The 22,768-nt window shown below is 39.9% G+C and overlaps 1 long non-coding RNA gene across 1 annotated transcript in view; it reads left to right on the forward strand.

The window, feature by feature from the left end:
* Positions 1–19,600, forward strand: part of LOC126949253 (uncharacterized) — a 659,876-nt gene extending 640,276 nt beyond the window's left edge. The window contains exon 2 of the long non-coding RNA XR_007723636.1: positions 19,451–19,600. This is a non-coding gene — a long non-coding RNA (uncharacterized LOC126949253). The remainder of the gene's footprint in view (positions 1–19,450) is intronic.
* The last annotated feature ends 3,168 nt before the right edge of the window (positions 19,601–22,768 follow it).

Genomic DNA, 22,768 nt, shown 5'->3' on the forward strand with positions numbered 1-22,768 from the left:
ATGAATGAATGCTTGACTTTAATTAATTAGTTGTTCAGGCAAGAAGACTTTACCGTGTTTAATACTTGAATTCAGTAATAGACTCCCAAGTTAAACTTTAGAAGTCCCAAGTTTTCATTTTCTCCAATGCCGTTTCATTCTTTAGAATAGTTTGTGATAAATGGTGAATAAGACCCAAAGCCCAATTTGGGTTGAAAATGAAGGCTTCATATTTCTTCAAGTGGCTATTAACACAGGGTAAAGGAAAAGACAGACAACTACTAATAATTTCGGCTTAAAAGTACCTGAGTCTTTCTCCCTTATGAGGGAAATATGTTTTGTGGGGAATTTATTTCATAATTTAAACTTTCTGAGCAAGTTTTCTTTTTGTATGTCAAGAAGCATTACAGACCTTGAAGTCGATAGAAATAGATGCAGTACCTGATGGAGTAGTGTGATGGTATAGTAAAAGGACAAGATCGGAGGCTTGAATGAACTGAAATCAAATCCTGGCTGTACTGTTTTCTAGCTGAATAATCATGAGCACATTACTTAACTACTCAGATGCTCAATTTCTTTATGTATACATGGAGCCAGTAACATTCTTGTGTTGAGTTATTGTTACAGCTAACTAGTACTTGACTTAAATATTCAGTACATAATATTATTATTTGTAAGTCTAAGATTAGGTCTTCCTTATAAAACTATAATGTTAGAAATCACTCCAAAAATTACCAAGAGAAGAAAACCTCCATCCATCACTCCCTCTTTTGGAATACGGATGGGCTACTGAATAACTACATGCAAAACTTCTCTTAAGTAAGTACTGATGTTTAGAATAAATTGTCCAAATCAAAGTGATGAATACTGTGGCATAACAGTTATTTTCTTCTTTCATATTAAAATAGCAGCGCCTAGGTTTAATTATTTTTGAAACTGCTGTCCTAAAAACTATTAATTCACCTGCCAGGGCGAGTCATAATCAAGAATTAGTTCAGCCTTACTGCAGGCATTTGTGGCACATTGAGACAAGTGAGCAAAATGGGAGGTGTCAAACACAAAACCCTGAAACTTTGAGTCCTATCTCCAAATTATGTGAGGAAAATATAGTCCCAAAATCTGCCTTATCCATTTGAAAAGGGCCTGAACAAACCCTTTCTAATAGAGATCAGACCTAAGCCTCCTGAAAAGGAGCAGAGGCCTATTCCTATTGTCCCTTGCCTCTGTTCTTTCTCCCTGTCTCCGGAGCACGGGTACCTCAGTGAAGCGTCTTGCCACTTGGAATTCAGAGTAAAAGTGGCTTCGCAAAGAGGGCAATAAACATAAATGATACCTGCGGGTAATAGGTTTGAAATTGCTGTTTTCCTAGGTAACTGGATATAATTACAAGTACTCTGGATTCCAGGGGGCTACGGTGTAATTATCACTCTAATTTCCTGAATAAAAAGAAAGGATTACAACAGTGTTGCCACAACTCAATAATGTGAGAAAAGTGATCTTGCTAGAAAGATAACAGTATTTCAGTATATTTTTCTTAGTGCTCATTTCACATTGGGAGCATATGTTTTTATAAGGCTAAAAGCAGACAAATCTATGTGATTACATCGGTATAAGTTACAATACATCACCACTATAGTAAGGCTACTGCAGGGTTTCTTAGTAAGTTAAAAAAAAAAAAAAAAAAAAAGGAGTGGGGAGGGAGAAGTAACGAGTGATATCACCGCATTCTAACCGTGGGCAGGTTATCATATATTTTGGAAGTAATTAAAGACGATCGAGTGATACTTCCCAGCCTAATGAGTGATTCTGCCACAGCCTCACAGCAGGGAGGCCCCTGTGTGTTACTGTGCATTTCCATAGTATTTACTGGGGTAATGAGTGTTATTGCTGTGGTGTAACAGCAGGGTGCACTGCTCCCTGCGTTTCCTGAGTGCTGCCATAATTAGAAGGCAAAACGTGATTGCTGTTTTTCTAGACAGCAGCCATGATCTATTCCTATATTGTTCTATAGTAATTACCAAATGACATAGTGCTATTTCCCAGGGTATTTACTTTGGACAAACAAGGAAGATTTTTTTTATATTAAATTAATTAATTTTTTTTGCCATTGAGGCTTAATGACATTGTTTCTAATTTGGTTATAGAATGTATAATTGCAAAATTGTTATTGACTTGTAATCGCTGGCTCATCTACCATCTTTGCTGTTGTTTGTCTTGGGCCTCGGCAGCAGGGTTGCCATTGCATTGGCAGTGTTTTTGAGGCTTCACAGTGCAGGCAGGAGGGAAGAGATGGCAAAAAGAATAACAGGCCTGTCGCATATGCTCAGCCTTTAAAATTTACTTGAACAGTTATATTTGAATACTCTGCATCTATGTGACCCTTCTTCATTTCTAAAATTAGTGCCAGTATATCAATCGAGGGGACGTGTAGTCAGCAGAATGAAGCCTCAGATCAGCCAATAGTTATATTTTACCTCACATGATGTAAATATGAAGATGTGTCTTGGTTTCAAACATTTTTGTTTACTCTCTACATCAATGACCAAAATGTCCCATAGATTCTGCTATTTTTACTTTGGTTTCCATCAGTGTCTGTCTTGTTGATTTTAATTTGGGAGAATGTAATCTATGTATGCACAGGAGAAGCACTTTGGATGGTAGAGGCAGAGGTGGTATCTGGAGCCTGTCCTCTGTGTAGCTCTACCCTTATAAAGGGTCCACTTGATGTTGAGAGCACTGGTAAAGGATATGTGTGCTGGAGCCCTACTGCCTGAGTTCAAGTCCCAAATATACCACTTATGAGCAGGTGATCCATGGGAAAATGTTTTAATTCTTCTAATCCTTAATTTCCTCATTCATAAAAAGGGGGAAGTAATAGTACTGGCTCATAGATCTGTTGTAGATTTTATGAGATAATGTATGTTAAATGCTTATAAAAATGCTTGTACCAAGAAAGTTTATATTAAATGTTAGATATGATTATTATTCAACCTGTTGAGCCTTAATAGGAATGTGTTATCATTTTCTCCTTGGAGGCCCTTCTAGTTTCCCAAATCTTAAGATATTTTGTGTTTGAGGTTAGGTCAAAAAAAGTAGAAAAATACCTGTATGAATATATACAGCTCATTCCATAATCCTGACCTGATATATCTTGTTTCCTCAGTTCTCTACTTATATACAAGATAGGCAGTAGATTTGAATTCTAGCTATGGCAGAAACAAGAAAGGGAAGAACCTCATTTTAATTAAATAGGAAGAAAAATCTATGCACGAGTACACTGGGATTTTGAGCACTCCATATGGAATTAAACTCAACAATGGCAGTCAGATGAGAGAAAGCCGTTATGAGGTAAAACCAGTGAGGTAGGTGAAACACTCTTCCTCTAAGAATTTGTGTGAGGAGTGTTAAGATTTCACTCACTTTTAGGACTTTTCTGAAGAAGGAGTTGTATATCTATCCATTTTTACCTACACGCTCTTTAGTTCCCTGGTAGATTTCTTTACTTGAAACTGCTTTATACCATCAAAGATACTGGCTGAAAGAATTCTTCTCATTGCTACACATCATGGAGAGACCAAAAGTGAGTCTCTCAAAACAGGGAGATTAGAACTCTAGTCAGTTCTTGGGAAAAATCTCCTGCAGTTGGTATTGTAGGAAGTAAGACTAGGAGAGTGAGCCTTCTGTATTAATGGTTCTGTGCAAGGCTAGACCTTAGGCATTTGATGGAAAGGTCCCACTTGTGTAGAACTGGGGCACTTGAAGAATGACCGAATTCCCAGCAATTAGTGCTAAAACTCCTTAGATAGAGCTGACAGTAAACAGCACCAGAATGTCAAGAGAGCTGCCAATGACATAAACTGGGTAGATCGGAAGTTAGTAGAAACCAGATATTATTCTCTCAAGCCTCATATCTATGGTTTTCACCAATCCATAATGTATAGTATCTACAGTTCTGTGTATATAATAACAAGAATATTAACTGTTCAGTAAACTAGATACATTTGTAAGCCCAGGGAGTAGATTCTTAGAGTATGAATTAACCCTTTTTTTCCCCTTATAAGACTGCGGGTAGAATGGTAAATCAAATAGACTAAGATGATAATTGCAAATAAGAATTCTTACATGCAGAGATGTCAGACTTGGTGGGAGGTATTCTTCAGAATTGTTCCTCCACATGCCTTATTTCTTGTGTAGGTAGGCCACACAGCCCATGTGGTCCTGCAAATCTATTCCCTGGTAATGCTGTGTCCTCCATCATTTCACCGTGGCATGTCCGTCCATCTTTGTGAACACAATTTTTTATTAATCAGCGAAACGTTTGGGCCTTTGAAATTGAAATGGATTTCAGTCTTCTTTATATATTAATTATTGATAAATGGAGCCCGGGAGACAAGGAAGAAGGCTGGCATGATTAAAGACAGATAGTTTTTAATTTTATGTCTCTTGCAGTGACAGAGAAATTTAGTTTAATAGGAGTAATTTTTCAAAGGAGATGCAATCATGAAGGAAGATGTATAGAAAATGGGCAAAGCATATTAAAAAAGAAAGAACTTGTGGACATAGGATATTTTCATACATTACCTAAAAATTTCCTAGAAGGCATTACCAAGAGGTAGGGATAGAAGTCTCATGGAAATTTTATCTATACTTTTGCTGATATAAACTGTAACCCCAGAACCAGACCCATATCACATTATTTTAAAAATGCTTACATGTCCAACTAAGACAATTCTGTATCTTTTACATTATTCCAGAGTCTCCTACATTATAGAAAGTCTCAAACAGCCTTAATTATATAATATCCCACACATCATGTAAAAATATCATGACATATTAAAAAAAAAAAAAAAAAAAAAACCTTACCAAATAGGATTGCTGAGTTCCAGCCTAGCTCTATAATTTATTAGCTTGCCTTAAGGAAGTTGCATAACCTTCCTTCCATAGTCTCAGTTTCTCCATATGGAAAATAAAGATACTATTTCTTCCACAGGTAGGTTTTGAGAATTAAATTTAACATATAACCTGAAAGTTTCTGAGGCTCTTCTTAAGTCAAAAATTGTACAATTTTCTGATAAAAATGGAAGAAGTTTTTATAAAAACAGGTGAGGTCAGCATAGGTCCATCAGTTACCAATTATTCCATGGCAACATATTTGTTTTTGGTTTTCCAAATATATGATGAATCTAGTTCACCATCGCAGATATATTCGAGCCCTACCATGTTCCAAACTCTGTTCTGGGATCTGAAGATTAAACAACAACAAGAAGATAGAGCCTCAGTCTCTACCCCTGAGGATTCCACAGATCTTACTCCAAGGTAGAGAATCTGTATTTTATGGGCTGCCATGACACTTATGGAACGCCATTCCTTTCCTCAAGTTTAACACAAACAGTCCTTCATTGTTGTGTTTGGAAATCAACCAGGAAGGGAAAAACATTAAGATGGAGAACACAGGAAGACTGAAGTAGAAGGAGGAGGAAGAGTGTTGGCTTTTGCTTAAAAGTGTGAGAACAGCCCTGAGGCTCGACTGTAAGTGTGTAGATTTCAAATGTGGCTACCTGGTTAATAGAAAAAATAAATAAATAAATAAGAAAAAGAAAAAGAAAAAAAAAAGGCCCTATACAACCCTGACTTGACTAGAGTAGTGATTCTCTCTTAAGTGGCTTTCCATATTAATCTAACTAAAGCCATTTCATTATATTCTTATCTTGCTCAAAAGCCTTCAGTGGCTCTCACTGGCACCACACTAAATCTACCTTTCCATCCTTTTTTCCTCCTCCCAATCTCTTTCCCTCTTCAATTCATTTACGTTTGGATGTGTCTCATATTTTCTCGCTATTATTGCCAGCTTTCTTAGAGTATAAAGCCTATGTTACATGTTGATTGCCCTGTCCCCTGCATAGAATAAGGGATCAATAAATGTTTTTAGATAAACTGTTAGCCCGTAATTTAGCACTTGGTCTTACAGCTTTATATTTCCATCTAATTTTCTTGTGCATAACTATTTTCATACTAGACAACAATTTTTTTAAAAAATAATAATGTTGTCTTAAACTTTTTATCCACCTAAGGTTGATATCAGCTTTAGATTTTGAAGAGGTGTTTTCTAATTGATCAATAATAAGATGTGTGTTTTCTTGGCAATAAAGCCAATTTTCTTAGTGAAGTTCACAGAAAATATTATTATACAACATTCTTTCCAACTTTACACCTTTCCTTTCTACTAGCAATTTAACATATATTTGTAGATGCACATACACACAAACCCAGCAAGGAATTGTTAGGGCTTTATCTGTTGTGTAGAAGGCATTACAGCCCTGGTTTTGCTGCTCTGGGCATGAGAATCTTTACTGCTATTGACAAAGTTCCACCCAGCCTAAGTATCCGCCCATAACAGCACCTGAAAGTATACTTTTTTTTTTTTTTATTTCCCAAGACAGAGTTTTGCTCTTGTTGCCCAGGCTGGAGTGCAATGGCGTGATCTTAGCTCACCACAACCTCTGCCTCCCGGATTCAAGTCATTCTCCTGCCTCAGCCTTCCTAAGTAGCTGGGATTATAGGCATGAGCCACTATGCCTCACTAATGTTCTATTTTTAGTAGAGACAGGGTTTCTCCATTTTGGTCAGGCCGATCTCGAACTCCCGACCTCAGGTGATCTGCCCGCCTTGGCCTCCCAAAGTGCTGGGGTTACAGGCGTGAGCCACTGTGCCCAGCTGAAAGTATACTTTAATGGAGGATTTCATGACAACACCAAATATAGTAGTTGTGAAAGACTCAACCTATACATGTAATGAGAAGTGCACCCAGTTTATCACGTAGATAACTTATATATATAGCCAGTTATACACAGTGCTTAAAACTCGTAAACAGAAATGAGCAAGAGATTAATTGCCCCTCTCGTCTACTCTTGGTTTCTTCTATTATTTAGGTTTTGCATATCCTTAGTATAGAACACCTTCTTGACCGCTTCCACGTGTGCTAGAATTGATCAGGTCTTTGTATTGTTCTTATTACTATTTTCAGAAAATTCTAATTCTTTATCACGGTTTTGCCAAGGAGGCTTTGCTTCCTTCCAATGAGTTTTGCATAATGTTGGCTGCCAGCCTTATTAGGCTGTACTGTGCCCCGGTTCACCCTTTTTTCTAATCTGAGTATTCTGGATTCTAGCCAGCAGCATCTAGGCTCTGCTTTCTTTTCTTTCTTTCTTTTTTTTTTTTTTTTCCTTAAGTTAGGTTGGGGTTAGTTGAAATATGAGCTAAAAATGAATTCTACCACTAGACAGATAGAAACAAATGGGCTGCCTCTGTCATTCAACTATACAACCTCTGCTGCAAATGTCTGTGTGCGTCAAGTATGGGGTCAGAATATGGAGAGATAACATTTAATTGTGACTTCTGGTATTGGGCACAAATATATGTATTGAAAATTAGCTCTTTGTGAATTGCCAACATAAGTCAGTTTCTAAGGACTGTCAGACTTTGAAAGTCGACAAAGCATTTCTCATTACACTGAATTCTATCCCTGAGGCTGAAGAAAGAAGCATAGGCCCAAGAGAAACTCAAACTTAGAACAAGGAATGTAGGACACTTGGCTCATTGGTAGTTACAGGCTCCACTTAAAAATGCAGATGACAGATAACCTAGGTCCAAATGGCAGATTGTAAGCTGAACCACAGTAAAAATTGTGAACTCTATCACTGACTTGCACATTAACCTATACATAATGCAGCGTTTATATGGAGCCCAGTGAAAGATTAGATCTGACTCAGTCATTTCAAACACAGTTGGCCTCTTTCATTCTTTAATTATCCCCACCAATTTCAAGAATTAACTTTAACTTTTAATTATGTAAGCTTCCTCTTTTTGGATTTGTGTTATATTTGTAGGCTTATCTAAATGTCAGATCATAGGGATTTGTTTTGTTTTGTTTTGCTCTGTTTTGTTTTTCTCTTTTTGCTGAATAGAGATATTTGTTCCCAGTTATGATCATCACAATGACCCTGCCAAAAAAAAAATAATAATAATAATATTAGAGGCCATGAGGGTCTCCAACCAGGCTATTGTGGGACCCTTGATGTAAGAGCTAGATTGCCTGGCCAAAAATCATATCTCAACATAACTGGCTGTAGTGACTAAAAGAGAGTGAGAAATAAAGAGAAAGTCAGCAGGTCTGATAGGAAGGTTTCAGGCATTCATATCTAAATGGTCTCCAAATGTGCCATTTTGCTCCTAATGACACAGGATTAGGAAGAAAATATAATTGAGGATTTAGTAAATGTTCAAATAAAAGGTCTTGCCACCCCCTCCTCTCAGTACCTCTTTTCTACCACATATAGATATAAGTGAAATGGAGTTTAAAGGATTAAGAGAGCAAATTTAGCAGAAGTTTGGATATCCTTTTTCATTTTTTTTTTATCCTTCTCTGCTCATAAGATAATAAACCTTTTGAATAGACTCCCTTGCAATGCTGGCTAAACCACTCTTCTTTTTTCCATTACTTAATGTTTTTAGTCATGGCTTGACCAAGCATCTTGACAAGGAGACAGATTTCTGGGAATTACATGAATTTATTCAGGGTGCATCAGTGGTCTTTTGAGGACAGACAATGATATCTGAGTGTGACACATTTGACACATGGGGACATGTGATCATTTGCAAAGGAGCTTCAAGGCCTCTGACATGTTAGCACTTGCTTTCTTTTCTCCCTTCTCTTCACTAGCCAAACACTATCACCCGCCTCTTCTCCTAGCCAAATACTCCTTTTGCTCTTCCTACAATTTGCCTTATCTTCATTTCATTTACTTCTTCTTTTCTCTCTACCAGTCAGTTCCTCTAGGATTACACTTCCAGGTCTTCCAACTCCAAGTGGTATCTTTCCCTCACTCATCCCTGTGTATTCCCTCTTATTTCTGTATACACAACTCTCATAACAACCCTATCAAATTTATATATTGATTTTGTAATATACTTCTGTCTTCGATTGGTTGTTGTGTTCCTTGGCCTTCATTCACTGGTATTTGTCACCAATAATTAGTATAATGTATAGCATGTAGTAGGCCCTCAATAAATACTTGTTTAATCAGAAAATTAAGATAACTTCAAACTCTGCTGGAGCTGTTGTCTTACTTACTTCTCATGCACCCACACTTACATTACTGATGGTTCTCCAACTACCCTGAGCTTAGAGAACAGAACAGGTACCAGTTGGCAGTCCCTACCAGTGTGTGTTGAAGACAATGGTATATCATTTGAATTTTTCTAACACATTGATTGTACCCGTATCTTGGTTAGTTGTAAGACACTCTTCTGCATATTTCCTTTTCTTTATGGCCATGCAATCTTGTTCTTTTCTTATAAATAATAGCTACTAAGTTTAACTCATTTGCACATAAGTGAAAAAAAATACACTGACAAATATTTTCAAAAGTGAACATTCTGATACATTACATTGGTATCTGCTGTCACGACCGTAAGAGTCCCTGCACTGAGTGTGACAGTACGTGTGAGGCTGTGTGCATATACATTCAGGCTTGTGCAGGGTATCTAGGATCTTGCCACTTTTGAAACCTAGAACAATTCCAGGACTTGGAGAAGGAGCCCAAAATGGAATATTTGGTATAAACATGATTATCCCTTGAAAATAAATCAGCCATGTGACTTTAGGCAAGTTGCTTAGCTTTCCTAAAATTTTCCTTTTTCTTCAAGAGAGGCTAATGGTACTGACTCTACAAAGTTGTAGAAATAATTATGAGGCACGGTAATAACAAGTTATGAGCGCATTTATAAAGCCATATGATCAGCCATAGGGTCAACATGAGGAATTCCATGCTGGTGCACAAAAATGGCCTCCTTGTGAAGCACTCTTATCTCATGTTCTGGGGAAGGGAGTAAAGACAGAAACTAAACATTCAGTGGATTCCTATTTTGTCTCTGACACTAAGTGACAATGAGGCAAATCAATGAGTAAGTGAATGAGACACTTTTTCTGGGACATTAGGAAATTTCTTGCCGAATTCAAGCAATTCTACATAAAGATAGTCCACTTATTAACATTCAGCCTGAAGTTCTAGGTTTTTGTTTTTATTCTCTACTGTGCTAAATATTAGTGTGTCCCACCCTAGTTATTAATAGTTACTTAAGTATTAAGTGATAGTAGCTGTGCCCGAGCACTCTATTAAATTTTAAAACTGTTTCTTGACATAAATTTTCTGAAATTTGGCCAGGCACCGTGGCTCACATCTATAATCCCAGCACTTTGGGAGGCCAAGGAGGGAGGATCACTTGAGCCTATGAGTTCAAGAGCAGCCTGGGCAACATAATGAGACCCAACATCTACAAAAAAAAAAAAAAAAAAAAAAAAAGTTAAAGTATCTGGCATGGTAACACACACCTGTAGTTCCAGCTACTCAAGGGGCTGAGGTGGGAGAATCACTTGAGCCAAGGAGGTCGAGGCTGCATTGAGCTGTAATCACGCCACTGCACTCCAACCTGGGTAACAAAGTGAGACCTTGTCAAAAACAAAAAAAAGGCAACTTTTTGGATTTCTTTTTACTTTACGAATGTGTTGGGAAATGCACAGTCAGGTCCTTTAAATGAGAGTGTTGCAATGAGTGCCACTGAGTTACCGATTGGCTAGAAGTGGAGCAAATCCAGATGTCACTATATTCCAAAGTAAGATACTCTATTCTTGGAACATGAGAGAAAGAAAATGAAATTGACCCCTCTCTCTCACCCACTTTCCTTTTGTAACTACTGCTATTTCCTATTCTCTCACAATAATAGTAAATGTGTACATATTTTATCCCACGGTGTGGAGGACCTCATGTTTTTCCTGTGGATGACTTTTAAAACTTATTTTCCATTCTATGATAACACAGATTTTTATTTCTCTTCTTTGCATCACCAACATTGATAACCCTAACTATCTCATTTTGGATAGAATTTAGTTTCATTTAGACGGCACCCACAATTACATAGATGGAGCTAACAACCTGGAGTTATTTTTAAAAGTTGAAAGCTGCAAAGGCATGTGGAGAGGAAACAAAACAAAGGACAACTATTTTTAATTTTATAAAGTTTTGTCACAAATATTTTCCCAAAGAGAACAATATGAACCAATCAAACAGTCCTTAAGTAGAACATAAATTTCCTGGCATCTGCTTTAGCATTTTCAATTAATAAATAGTCCATGCCTGAAGATAATATTTTGATAAAAATTCATTCTTTTATTTTTGTATATGTATGTGTACACACAGATACTTGTTATATGTAAGGTGGTGTGCTAAACAGCTTGGAAAAGATGAATGACATAATCCCTTTCCTCACAGTTACAATTTAGTAGCTTCTCACCCCATTTGCATAAAGTAGTTGTTAGAGCCATGGAGTACATAATGTCCTAGAAAAAGGGTAATACGGAGAGAGCACAAGGTGGAGGTCAGAGCCACAGGGGTCAGTCCATGTTTAAAATACAAAATGGAGGGAAAGCCAGTGAGACGGATAAATGCAAAATGGCTGAAATCATGGAAGGACGATCCCTGTAGTGTCTGAAATCTGGAAAGAAGAGAGTTTCCAGCAGGAGATGGGCATAACAAAGTTTCAGAGGGGCCAAAGAGAATGAAGACTGAGCAAAGTCTGCCGCATTCATCTAATTGGAAGACGCTATTATCTTTGAGAAATGTGGTTGTTACAGATCATGGGAATGTAGCTGAGTTGCACGGGCTGAAGAGAGTGTTTGGTGGAGAAATAAATATGACACATAGATTATTTGAAAAAGTTTGGTTTTAAGGGGAAAAACATAGAAGAAGCAGGAATCATCTGACAGAGTAAAGACAAATGCATACTTTGCTGTGTAGCATGGCATAGGTGGGCAGCATAGTTGTAGCACAGATGTAGTTTGGGAGCAGAGTGTTCTATGTGTGAGAGGGAAAAAGAGGGAGGGGGAGAGAGAGGAAAGGAACTGGGAAACTCAAAGGATAATGGAATGGTTGATGAAGTCAGAGCCTAGAAGTAAAGGGATACAGAGTGAAGACAGAGGTATTTACATATATTTTAATATTAGCTTTGGAATTACACAACAAGTCTAAAGAAAAGATCATGACAGGACAGCCACATATGGTAAAATGTCAGGGCAGCCAGTGCATGGTCCTACTGGGGCTCCTCAGTTGACAGGTTTAAATCATTTCCTCATCCCCCCGCCCTGCTTTGAAGAATGCATACAGTATGTGAAATGCTTGTGGTGTGAGTTTCAATGGGCAATCAACCTGGGTAAATCCAAGATTAATGATTGGCTCTAAAGATCCAGTTGAAGTTCTAGAGTGAGAATTTTCAGTCAAGCAGCTCAGCACAGCTTTATGCCTGTTCCTCTAATAATGATAGGTAACAAATAGTTGTGTGTACACGGCCAGGAGGATAACCAAATCTAGAGTTCTTGAGTCTTATTTAATAAATAAATACTATGAGTGCCAACTGCATATTTCAGGCACTGCATTTGACTCTGTTAAATACTGATTCCTTATGACAGCCACATCAGATGACATTAATCTGTCTGATCAATAAACAGCTTGACCTAGAGAGGTAAAATAGCTTGCCACAGGTTACCCAATTAGTAGGTAACAGCAACAGAATAACAGTGCAGTTAAAATCTTAGACTGGAGCCTAATTTCGTAAGTTTGAATCTCAGTTCTGCTATGTAAATTTGGGCGAGTACCTTAACTTATCTGAGTATTAGTCTTTGTATATGTAGAATGGAGCTAATGATATTACTTAATTTGCTTTATGTGAGTTTAAATGTACTAATATATGTAAATCACTTACAACAGCATTTGACATATTTGACATACTTAATATATTTGCTACTAGTGCTATTAGCAACAGCATTCTGATTTTCCAAGTTGAAATTCAATGTTTTCTTTTTTACTTTACCATAATTTGCAATGTTGTACTCTGTAAACCATAAATTACCTGAGGTGTTGTCTGGTCAAAAAAAAAATCACTATGACCCCCAAAAACTTGGAAAATTGAAGTGAGACCAGCTTCGTCTATATTCTTTACTACAAATAACTTAAATTGTAATAGACTAATATGTACTGGAACTTCCATTTTGGGAATATGACAAAAATAATAGTATTTAGCTAAAACATATACAGAACTTATTTTTCCTCTGAAAACACCTGTTAATATTTTGATCATTAATTTTCCTATTGAACACACTTGCAAATATGTTACTCTGCACTTTGGCTACACAGCAAACAATTTTGAAAAGACCAATCCATGCTTGGCACAAGAACGTGTTCATAGGAAAGCAAAGCTGGAGAAGAACCAATGAGTTTCTGAGGATTGTCAGGATTTGATAGAGTCTGGCTCAGAAGTAGGGCAGGGAGCAGATTTGAGAGATGGCAAAGAGTAAGAGAGGGAGATGAGAAGGTGAGAAAAGAGATAAAACTATAATATCAAGACCTTGGAGGTAGATCTATTCTTCACAACAAAATCCACTGTGTGTGGGATTGTGTCTATCAGTTATTTTTAAAGGAAAAAGAAAGTCACTGATGTTTAAAAGGCCAAGAAAGTATGAAATCAGAATTCCAAATAGTTCATCATGTGGATACTAATGCATTATATACACCTCATATTTTATACTTTTGCAATAAATAGAATTAGAAGAGAGAGAAAGGAGAGAGAGAGAGAGAGAGAGAGAGAGAAGTGGGGAGGGCTGACTTACACAAACCTAACAAGACACAAAAGCAAAACCACTATTTGATTCCTACTAATTATTGTAATCAAGATATAATAAAACATATTTCTCATATTTGCAGCACTTCCTTTTCTTTAAGCAGTTGTTTTGTTTTTGATTCTAGAGTAATGTGTAGATTGAGGAAATGTATTTGAAAGCACTTCATGTCAAGAATCAAAAGAAGTTGGTTTTTTTTTTTTTTTTGGCATGGCACTGTGTGATGTGAAATGAGGATGTTGGTAGTTATGTAAAGAGTTTGGGAATGTATATTTTCAAAATAAAATCTTCTCGATTCTCTGAGATAATTTTAGCACATTAGGTAGTGCATGGCTCTGAAAGGTGTTAGTTTATTTTTATGGTTAATCTACTGTAAACAAAAACAACATGAGGAGCCAGAGACAAATAAGACAACTTTATTTATGTCTTTATTTTCAACAACTACATCTACCCTAGAAATCTTCAGCAATGCCTGAGATATCCAACTTTCCATTGTTTTGGGAGATATGCCCATTTTCCTATTAAATAATTTGTTGTCAGCATATTTAGTCAAAAAGCAAACAAGCATGGACCTAATCTCCAAAAGCTACAGAATTTAGAAATGACAGATATTTATTGAAGTGTGCCAAAAATGAAAGGCTTTCCTTCCATCCTTCCAATAATCCTTTCCTTTTTCCTGATTATCAACTCATCTTATACCAGCTCTGAATCAGGAACTGTGCCGTACACCAAAGATCCAAAAATGAGTAAGACTTAGCTCCTACTCTTAGGAACTCAAAATCTAATAGGGATTATGTCTGATTTAATTCTCTCTACATTTACTGAACGTTGTCTATACATCAGGCAATGTTCTGGGAGTCTGAGATGCTAGATACTAGTATTTATTATAAAATACTATAAAGGTTAAAATTAAGGCATCAAAAGTTAAGGATAAATAGAGAATAAATACCTAAATTAAGTTTGGAAGATCAATAAACTTTACTTTTGAGTTTCAAAAAGGGTATAAGCAAAACACATAAAAATCAAAGAGCAAGGTATATTTTGGGAACTGCAAATAGTTCTGTGAACCTGAAACAAAGGAAAGAATGTGGCAGGAAGGGACAGGAGATGAGGCTGAAGCCCTGGGAGTGGCCAGAGTGGGGCAGCTGATATGGATTGGGATCTGGCTAGAGCAAAGTATCTTTAGAGAAGAAGCATAAGAATGAAATTCACAGCGAGTGAAAGGGATGCAGAAAGGCTGAGTGGAGAGGGAAGACTATAGAGAACTACTTGAAAAAAACCTGCCGGGTGCAGTGGCTCACACCTGTAATCCCAGCACTTTTGGAGGGCAAGGTGGGTGGATCACCTGAGGTTAGGAATTTGAGACCAGCCTGGCCAACATGGGGAAAACACGTCCCTACTAAAAATACAAAAAATATAGCTGGGTGTGGTGATGGGCACCTGTAATCCCAGCTACTTGGGAGGCTGAAGCAGGAGAATCACTTGAACCTAGGAGGTGGAGGTTGTAGTGAGCTGAGATCATGCCATTGCACTCCAGCATAGGCAACAAGAGTGAAAACTCTATCACAAAAACAAAACAAAACAAAACAGAAAAAATCCTGGCTGCGGAAAGGTGACGGTTATGTAGTTGTACAAATTAAGCTGTGTGGAATGCAGGACCCAGATCAGACACAAGAGAGCAGGATGTATTTGAGAGTCATAGACCAAGACAGAGGCAGGCCTTGAAATCCACAGAGTAGAGATTTGACTCCATGAAGTAGATGACAAGGAAGTGTTGGTGGTGTGAGAAGAATACGATGGCTCTGAAGTGGGGTACTTTGTGTGCTAGTTTGATTCTTCCCCTGCCCAACATGCACTGGATGAGAGCACAAAGTGTCAGTCAGCGGCCTAACTGGGCCTGAGAAAGTTGGAGAGCAAATATATAATTTGAGCTATCTGCCTAATTAATTCCCCAGGGCAAGCCCAAAGAAACCCCAAGGACCGATACTAATCTTTAAATAACATTAACATTGGCTTGTGTCAATTAATTAGGGAATTAATGAGCAATCAAAGTGCCCACTCTTAAACAGTTGGTCATTTGTGATGATTACTATGGTGCACGCTATGATGTACCAAAATAGTGAATTTTGAGCTCTAAAATAAAATATTCAAGATAGCAGAAGCCACTGAGAGAAATTTTCTGCCATAAAATTATCATCTGGAAAAAAGCATTTATCCACTTCTCCAATAATTATTACCAAATGTTTTAACACAAGCTTGAAAATAAACCTCGGTCGGGCGCGCTGACTCACGCCTGTAATCCCAGCACTTTGGGAGGCCGAGATGGGCGGATCACGAGGTCGGGAGATCGAGACCATCCTGGGTAACACGGTGAAACCCCGTCTCTACTAAAAATACAAAAATTAGCCGGGCGCGGTGGCAGGCGCCTGTAGTCCCAGCTACACGCGAGGCTGAGGCAGGAGAATGGCGTAAACCCGGGAGGCGGAGCTTGCAGTGAGCTGAGATCGCGCCACTGCACTCCAGCCTGGGCAACAGAGCAAGACTCTGTCTCAAAAAAAAAAAAAAAGAAAAAAGTAAAAAAGAAAATAAACCTTATTCTACTGGCTTAAGATGCATAACTACTTATTTACCCTGAAAGTATACAAATAAATTTTGATATTATGTGCTTTTCAAAGTTAGAGAAGGACAGAATGATCCTTATCTCTCTCCCCACCAACAAATACATGTACCAATTACTGTATATAGCTTAAGACTAAAGAAAATTCAAATAACCATAGTTTTTAAGAATCACACATACACAGACACATAAGTAAATAACTAATTTAACTGTATGAACTAAAAATGAAATCGCTACCCATGGCCCTGATGGCTCTGAGTTAGACTTTCACTTATGATCTAGGAATTTCACAGCAGGTGAAGCCCTTGCTAACCAACAGAAAAACTGCATGATGTTGTTACTAAAACAATGGACTTCAGTATGTTTGTTAGACTGAAAAGAAATGTCATGTGTTTATGGTCTCATAGAGAGATAATTATGGGAATAGATCTGCTGTAGCACACCTCCCAGCCACTAACCTGGAGTGATGTACCTGTAATTGCATAAGGACTATTTAGTAAGACTGCAGAGATCTCTGTTTTCAGTTCCTATAAGGTGGCAAGGGTATTTGCAGGTTTGCCCTACTGATTGACTAAAACAAATGTCAGGTGACGACTTTGACGCAAAAATATATATATATATTTGTTAAAATGTTGTAGTGAATTTAAAAAATCATGCCAAAATACTTTGGAAAACCTTAAAAACTAATATAAAAAATACTCAGGATTAAAAGAAAGACACTGTGTTGACATGTACTCAATTACTAGAAGATTAGGCATCAAAAGTCCTAGGTACTCTCCTAGCCCTGCCCACATTCATTTATGCAGTGCACTATGCTATGTCCTGGGCTTTGATTATAAATTAGTAATGCATATGTTTTCTGGGATTTAAAAATATGTTTGGGAATTTAGTCCTTATTTTAAGACTCACTCAACTCTAGGTCAGAAAAAGAGGATCTTTATGGGGGTGATGGTTAGCCACTTGTACCAGTTACTGTGTTAATATGAAGTGATATGAAAGGTAAGCGTATGGATATGCCTGGAACACCTAGAAATTTAGGCCAGTTTGAAGAAACAAGGAAAAAGTAGCCTGTGACTTTTTTGTCTGCATTTCTGATTCTTCTCTTACTTCTTTGCCCAGTAGAAAAGGAAATTTAGGAAGAGATAAGTCCCTGTAGGTGGAGGGAATGAAAGAGAACATAGAAATTTAATATAAACATTTATGAGGCTGCCTCAGTCTCCCTGCAAAAGATAGGACAAAGCTTGTAACAACTGTCTAGGTGGCTAGGAAATTCCACATATGCTTCTAGCAGCAAAAATTCCATAAACTGACCTCACCTCATATGATCTCTTTAGAGATGAAACTCAATTCTTTGTTTTCTTTTGCTGCCTTCATCTGCTTTGGGGAAATAGGGAACCCTGTCAGCAGACTGAAAGGTTTATACTTGTCTAGCCTATTACAGTGATAAGAGACTACAGAGACTCGATTAATAAACAAAACAAGAAATCCTGCAATGACCACTCCAAGCTTGTAGGGAGATTATTTCTTTCCCTGTCATCTGCGTATTGCCTGGGTTTTTAAAAACATTTGATGATCTTTATGGCTGATGCCCAGTACACCAATATTTTTAAAATTTGTGAAATGTGAAGTTGTTTTTCAATTTCTCAGGGACTAAGAGGTAACATTAAAAACATGTAATTTCTCCCCCCCCCCCCCCCCCCCCCCCCCCCCCCCCCCCCCCCCCCCCCCCCCCCCCCCCCCCCCCCCCCCCCCCCCCCCCCCCCCCCCCCCCCCCCCCCCCCCCCCCCCCCCCCCCCCCCCCCCCCCCCCCCCCCCCCCCCCCCCCCCCCCCCCCCCCCCCCCCCCCCCCCCCCCCCCCCCCCCCCCCCCCCCCCCCCCCCCCCCCCCCCCCCCCCCCCCCCCCCCCCCCCCCCCCCCCCCCCCCCCCCCCCCCCCCCCCCCCCCCCCCCCCCCCCCCCCCCCCCCCCCCCCCCCCCCCCCCCCCCCCCCCCCCCCCCCCCCCCCCCCCCCCCCCCCCCCCCCCCCCCCCCCCCCCCCCCCCCCCCCCCCCCCCCCCCCCCCCCCCCCCCCCCCCCCCCCCCCCCCCCCCCCCCCCCCCCCCCCCCCCCCCCCCCCCCCCCCCCCCCCCCCCCCCCCCCCCCCCCCCCCCCCCCCCCCCCCCCCCCCCCCCCCCCCCCCCCCCTCCCCCCCCCCCCCCCCCCCCCCCCCCCCCCCCCCCCCCCCCCCCCCCCCCCCCCCCCCCCCCCCCCCCCCCCCCCCCCCCCCCCCCCCCCCCCCCCCCCCCCCCCCCCCCCCCCCCCCCCCCCCCCCCCCCCCCCCCCCCCCCCCCCCCCCCCCCCCCCCCCCCCCCCCCCCCCCCCCCCCCCCCCCCCCCCCCCCCCCCCCCCCCCCCCCCCCCCCCCCCCCCCCCCCCCCCCCCCCCCCCCCCCCCCCCCCCCCCCCCCCCCCCCCCCCCCCCCCCCCCCCCCCCCCCCCCCCCCCCCCCCCCCCCCCCCCCCCCCCCCCCCCCCCCCCCCCCCCCCCCCCCCCCCCCCCCCCCCCCCCCCCCCCCCCCCCCCCCCCCCCCCCCCCCCCCCCCCCCCCCCCCCCCCCCCCCCCCCCCCCCCCCCCCCCCCCCCCCCCCCCCCCCCCCCCCCCCCCCCCCCCCCCCCCCCCCCCCCCCCCCCCCCCCCCCCCCCCCCCCCCCCCCCCCCCCCCCCCCCCCCCCCCCCCCCCCCCCCCCCCCCCCCCCCCCCCCCCCCCCCCCCCCCCCCCCCCCCCCCCCCCCCCCCCCCCCCCCCCCCCCCCCCCCCCCCCCCCCCCCCCCCCCCCCCCCCCCCCCCCCCCCCCCCCCCCCCCCCCCCCCCCCCCCCCCCCCCCCCATGAATTGTGATAATATGAAGGGCTCTGTTACACACATTACATAACATAAACACTCGATTCCTGTATCTTTTATCCTTTCACGCGATAAAGACGATAACAGCTTAAAGAAGTTTATTTTTCCCCTTCCTCTTTTACTGACTTACTCCTATGTAGGTGGTCTCTGTTCACTTTTTGTCATCTTAGAATCCATTTAAAAATGTCTTCACTATTATCCTTTCTTATTTATTGTTTTAATATCTTCTCCTTTTTTCTCTTTTTTCTTCTAGGTAAGTCTCTCTGCTTTCTAAATCTCATCAGAATGTCTTTTAACAAAATGGCAAAATGGTAAGTCAGTCCCTTCTATAATATGGCTTTGTTTTCCAAGTGCAAAGAGTCTCGTTTTTTTTTTGTTTTTTTTTTTTTTTTTTTTTTTTTAAGCTGGATTTCGTATCAGCCAATTTCTTGGCTTTTATCCATTATCACTAAAAAATATTGGTCATGAGTGCGGTGGCAATTTTGTTTGATGCATTGATGAATTTTTTTCTACTTTGGGTTTTCAGAGTGTTGTTCTTAAGACACCCCAAAAACTGAAAGTCTGCTGGTGGGTATATTAGACAGAAGCTGTTCAGCTCCTCATAGACATTGAGCTTTGGCCGGTCACAGATTACAGATGGCATATGATTGGTTTGGGGAGTTAAAGGAGCTTGAATTTTTGAACATCACATTTTAGAACCTTGCAGGTAAATATGATTCCAGTGATGTTAGATAATAAAATCTTTTCTTAAGGTATTCCATGCCAAAGCTGCCAAAGGAAATGTGAAAAGTCGTAGTGAAAATAAGCAGCAAAAGTTCACAAAACCTGCCTGTTTTGTTTAGTGCTTCAGAAGGAAGGATATTGGGATTTCAGTCTTCATCTGCTGGAATTAGCTGCATGGTCCATTAAAGGAAGGACAAATTTAGCTTTGTATATTGCAGTCCTTCATATTCAGAAATGACGCAAGTTGCAAAGAATTTTGATTCATCTTCCTTAAGATGAGAGTGTGTATAACAAGCTGAAATTATGACTTCTTAGTGTTGTCAGCTATTTTATTTTATGTCCTTGGTTCCACTGCTGTGTTGTACATAATTATACTCATACTAGAATCATATTTTTGTGCTGCTTCAGGAGACCATTTCAAAAGATTTTCTCTTGAGGTTGAACCTTCATTTGATGGCATCAAAACAAAATAACAAGCACATAAAAGGAGATTTGGTTAGGGCCATGAGAAATAGAATAAGAGAGATTTCAATGCATAAACTTTTAGCTAGAATTCTCTTTTGAAAAGAATTTTAAATATCTTAGCATTTAGATGCTAGGCCATGGTATCCATATTGCAAATAATTATGTCATCAAGTCACATATACTTTGTGATAACGGTTTCCAATAATGCAATTAAATAAAAATAATGAGATGATGTATATATTTCTCTTCATGAAACTTTGAGTAGGAAAATCAAAAATTCACTGGAATGTTTGTTCTGTTGTTTAGTTCTCTTGAATTCTTATAAAATTACCTGCTTACACCCATGATAAGATAATGTCTTCCTCAGATAGATATATATATATATTTTTTCAGTACTACTTAGGCCTCTTTCTGGTTCAAGTAACAGAAAATTCAATGCCAACTGGTTCAAGGAAAAACTGAATGTGTGGGGTCGTGTAACTAAAAAGTCTAGGCACAGCTTTAGGCAAATATTCAGATAACTCATAGGGACCTGGTGACTTTGTCTCCGCCTCTCAAATGTGTGGCTTCTGAGTTGGTCTCTTGGTTTCTATAAACTCCTTCTCAAACACCCTGGAGAAAGCAAAATGAGAATCACTCTGGTGGTAGTTCCAGCTAAAGATCCATTGCATCTCATTGGCTGTGTTTCTGTCACGTACTTGTCTCTAGGGAGAATGCAATGAACTAATAAACTTAGGTCTAAGATAGATGCTTTACTTCTAGTATCAGGAGGTAAGTGGAGCCCCCCCAAATTCAGGGATAAAAATGAAAAGGGGTAGAATCCTCAAACTTCTGGTACTTGAACTAGGGTAAATAGATGCTGATAAGCCAAGAAATAAATTAATAAAAATCTACCTCACCTTGTTCATTAGAATATATATATGTGTGTGTGTGTGTGTGTGTGTGTGTGTATACACACACACATATTTATGTATATGTTGAAAGTGATTCTCTTTCCCCTCCTTGGAATGGTGTAAGGAACTTGGCTCATTCTGTCCATAACTAATCACCATGGCCAAGAGTCTTTTATGTCAACCATTGCAGGAGATGTTGAGATGGGGCTCTGGCAACTGCTAGTATTTCTTCTGTTACATCCAAATTACCTGAGCTAACAAACTTATTACTAGAAATGGTACATAAAAGTATCATATTATCATCATTTTTATGCCTCTCTTCTGCCCTTCTCTGTATTTTGTATGTTGACTAAGTATAATTGAAGAACAGTACTGAGACTGTATTTATTTCTGATGTCATTTTTGTTTTCAAGATGAAATGATTAAATGTAAGAAAACCATGCATAAAGATAGAGCATCTAAAGGTGGTTTATTTCACATGTGAAAGTTAATTTCAAAGAATAACTTTCTTGTGAAAACTCAGCAATTATTAAACCATGAATTGTCCACTTTAATATACTTAAATAATTATCATTTTCGTTTCCTTCCCTACTTATATTAACAGTTCGTATCCAGGAAATTGAATGGAAATTGTTGTATTGATGGAAATTGTTTTTTCAAAGTAAAAAAGAAATGTATTTAAATTTTTCTTTGAATTTATGGAGATTACAAAATGCACTTTGTGCCGCCTGGAGTGGTGTAGCAAAAAATCTTAAAGCCAATAAACAGAATCCCCAGGTTTTAATCCAAAAGCATTCAAGGTTGCCACTGGGAAAAACAAAGTTTGTTGTTTCTTTTAAAATGTAAACCATCACTGCTTAGAGGATTAAGCTGTGAACAGATTCCCGAAGATGTTATATAGGCTTTGTTGGATAGCAGTCATTTCTAGATTCTCACAGGTGAATTGGTGAAATTAGATATTTTTATATCATATTTGAATGTCATTCTCTTAGATAAAGCCAAGCTGCACACACTTCATTGAAAGCCCTAAATAGTCAAGAACCATTTACTTCCTTAGGTCTAGATTAGTTCATTTTTGTTTAATCTTTGTTAATATTTGTTAGCATTTTTTAATTATACCAAGAATAATCATGTAAACATTAGGTTAATAAGGTTAAAACTGATTTACTGCATTAATATTTTTCTCCATTTAAGGTAATACCTAATTTTTTAAAAGAAAAAACTTTGTAAGACAAAAAATACATGTTTTATGTTTCTCATTAGGTATAGAATTCTTAAAATATATCAGCAATAAAGATTTTGCTTGAAAACTATTCATCTTTTCATTCCCCAATGTACTTTAAACTGTGCACATAATAGGTACTCTGGATTCTTGATTGGTAAATAAATAAAGAATGAATAAATGAATGGTTTTTTTTGAAAGATGTGTTTTCATAAATAAATCTAGTATTATAAGAAAATTTGAAAATATAAATAAAAACATGTTTCGT

This window comes from Macaca thibetana, chromosome 2 (genome assembly GCF_024542745.1).
Source record: "Macaca thibetana thibetana isolate TM-01 chromosome 2, ASM2454274v1, whole genome shotgun sequence".
Taxonomy (NCBI): Eukaryota; Metazoa; Chordata; class Mammalia; order Primates; family Cercopithecidae; genus Macaca; species Macaca thibetana.